Here is a 3,439-nt window from a genome sequence, read left to right as displayed (position 1 = left end):
GTGATCCTGTTTAGGGTTTCTGAGGCTATAAATCTTTAAGGGACCAGAAAGCCTTTTCTTTACCCTACAAAGCAACTGGTAGATTAGAATTAATGATCTTGCAGTTTATAGCCCAACTTGTAACCCACTGCAATACCAGAGGTTCTTAAAATACGTCATAAGCATGTACATGAATAATGATTGAACTATTGTCATCATTCAGTCAACTGTTTTATCACACACTTTCCAAAATTTTCCCCAAATTTTGCCATATTCAAGAAAATTATATCCAATATGTTAGATTCTTGCTGCTGTTGCTAACTGTCTTTGAGTCAGTTCTGACCCACAGTGACCATGTATAGTGTTTCCAAGGAGTGGCTGGTGAGCTTGAACAGCTGACCTTACCATTCAAATTGACATTGTAGTCCAACACATTAACTCACCATGCCAGATACCACATTCTAATATGTACCTTTATGCTCTACAATTTTTATTTCCACTATTCTTAAAAATTACACTTTGGCCATAGATTTATTTTTTAATGGGGAAATCACTAAAAGTGTGAAAAAAAAAAAAAAAACTTACTGTTATAATTTTTACGTGCTGTGGAGTCGGTTCTGGTTCATAGCAACCCTGTACGGGTTTTCCGAGGCTGTAAATCTTTATGGGAGCCGAAAGCCTCATCTTTCTCCTGCAGAACAGCTGGTAGTTTCAAACTGCTGACCCTGAGATTAGTAGCCCTGTTTGTAACCACTACTATAACTTTACTGTTATAATTAAGGAAGGAAAAAAAGGACAATGAATAAATGCTAACTAATAAATATTTAAAAGTACCTTAACAACAACAACAACAATTCAATCTTTGTAAGATTCCTCAGTCTCCTAAATGAAGCAAGATGATATTAAAAGGGCAAAAGCTCAAATCGTGGGTCCTGACACTTCAAAGATTTCTACTGAGACCATTCTGTTTTTTTCATCCAGCTGTTCAGTCTGAATAAAGATCTTAAAGAAAAAGAGAGTAAAAATACTTTATACTTAGCCCTTACCGCCTTTTCATTCGTTTCATGTCATTTTCCCTATACCTCTTCTCTGATGACAGTGTTAGGGAATATTGTTATAGCTGTTTATTGAGAGCTAATTAAAATTTCAAATGCCACTTGAAGTTTTCACATTCTTATTTCCTCAGGTTAATCATGAATATAGAACATATGTCTGAAGTAGTTGATTTTCTCTGTCAGTGTTTCCCTTGTCTCTTATTCTAGCTCAACTCTGGGCATAGCACAGCTAGTGAAGAACAGGAGGATTCAGACTTTCCCACTGGTTTCACCTCAAAACTCAATTGCTGGGCTCAGACAGGTCTTATTTATAAGAGATAATTGCATTCAGCTGTATTTTTACTGTTCCTACTAAGCTATGGGTCAGAACCAACTCCAAGGCATTTAAAAGCAACAATGACTAAGTTTTAACTGCTACCAGTGGCTTTGGAAGTAATTGGATCGGGGATTGAAGTTTATAACAAATTGTCTTTAGAAATACATGGTGCCTCAGAGGCAATGGCTGATTGCTAGGCAGCCCTCTAGTCTCCTGGTATCCTGGGGGTTTGGGCTGGCATTGGCCCTTCCACAGTGTGTCAGCAGCTCTCTCAACTGTGACTGCTGCACTGCCTTTTAGCAACTTTAAATAGTAGATGCTAATGGCTTTGCCATCTTGCAATTCTCCTAGCAGTTTTCAACGCCTTCTATTATTTTAAACACAATGTACTTTGAAAACATACATAAATTAAAGCAATATTCCATCTCCAGTCTTTGGCACATGTTACTTGTCAACTTTACAAAATGTAAATGGCTGACGTAAGATATTCCAGCAGGCTTGAATCAGAGTATTTTCTTCATCTGCTTCCTAAATATACTCTGACCTCTTCCTTCTTTAGTCTATCAGTTGTTCTTTTTCTTACGCTATGTTAACCCTAACCCCTAAATTTACTTTCTTTTTAGATATATCTACTCCCTCCCATTTTTACCCCTCTTCCCCCCCCCCACCCCCACCCCGCTTATAACTAGATTCTCAGGGCTGAAATGGTCATTATTTCAAGCTAGATACTTTTTAATTTATGCACATATAGGGAAGAAGGCCTGGGGATGTTTTCCTGGGATACTGAATACCATTCCCCTGCCCAATCTCCCCCGCATCCCATATTGTTTAGCAGACATGAGAACTGGTTAAAATGATAAACAAAGGTTTCAGAATTTAGAAGGAATGGAAGAGATACAAATAAAATATGTGTTTTGTTGAGTATCAACTATGTAACAGGATGAGTGAAAAATGGAGAGAAAAAGAGATGAAACTAATTGTATGGCACATTCATTAGTCTCAAACAATAACTCAGATCCTCTAAAGTTCACTCAGTAGGGAATGATAGTTCTTTTGCAGCCCAAGCTGCCAGTATACTGACACTTAATTCTGAAGTTCAGAAAAAATGACTTTTGTTAAACTTCTATGAACAGGATTTATTCTAGATTACACACAGTTCGGGTATAGGATAAACGCTGGACTGCTAACTGTAAAGTCAGCAGTTCAAACTCACCAGCCGCTCCTTGAAAACCCTATATTGGGGGACTATGAGTTGCAACCAATTTGATGGCACTTAACAACAATTATACCACACAATGCAGATTGGGATTTAAAAAAAAAATTCAGATATATGTGGCACTGTGGGATAAACACTGGAATGTAAGGTCAGTTTGAACCACAAAGCTGGCAGTTTAAATTCACCAGCTACTTCTAGGAAAACTTATACAAGGTCGCCGTGAGTCTGAAGCAACTCCATGGCACACAACCATCACAACCCTAAAAATATATATATACGTTGTTGTTGTTATGTGCAGTGGAGTCGGTTCCGACTCATAGCGACCCTGTACAGGGTTTCCGAGGCTGTAAATCTTTACGGGAGCAGAAAGCCTCATCTTTCTCCCGCAGAATAGCTGGTAGTTTCGAACTGCCGACCTTGTGGTTCACAGCCCAATTCGAAACTACTATACTACGCTACCAGAGATAGCTCTCTCTCTCTCTCTCTCTCTCTCTCTCTCAATATATATATATATGTATTTTTGTTGTGGAGTGCTGTTGAGTCAATTCCGACTCATAGCAACCCGTTATAGGATTTCCAAGGAGCAGCTGGTGAATTTGAACTGCCGGCCTCGTAGTTCAAACCGACCTATCCTAAGGCACCATACCAGAACTCCGGACATATATATATGTACATAATTCATATGTATAAAAATATTGTTGTTACTGTTAGGTTCCATTTAGCCAGTACAAACTCATAGGAACACTATGTACCATAAAACAAAGTATTGCTGGGTCCTGGGCCAGCCTCACAATCTGAGCCCATCATTTGGCCACTGTGCTGATCCATCTCACTGGGGGGTCTTCCTCTTTTTATCCAAGCCTCCACTTTACC

This window comes from Chrysochloris asiatica, unplaced genomic scaffold, assembly GCF_000296735.1.
Source record: "Chrysochloris asiatica unplaced genomic scaffold, ChrAsi1.0 scaffold00012, whole genome shotgun sequence".
Lineage (NCBI taxonomy): Eukaryota > Metazoa > Chordata > Mammalia > Afrosoricida > Chrysochloridae > Chrysochloris > Chrysochloris asiatica.
The sequence above is the reverse complement of the archived record's forward strand: the minus strand, read 5'-3'. Positions refer to the sequence as shown.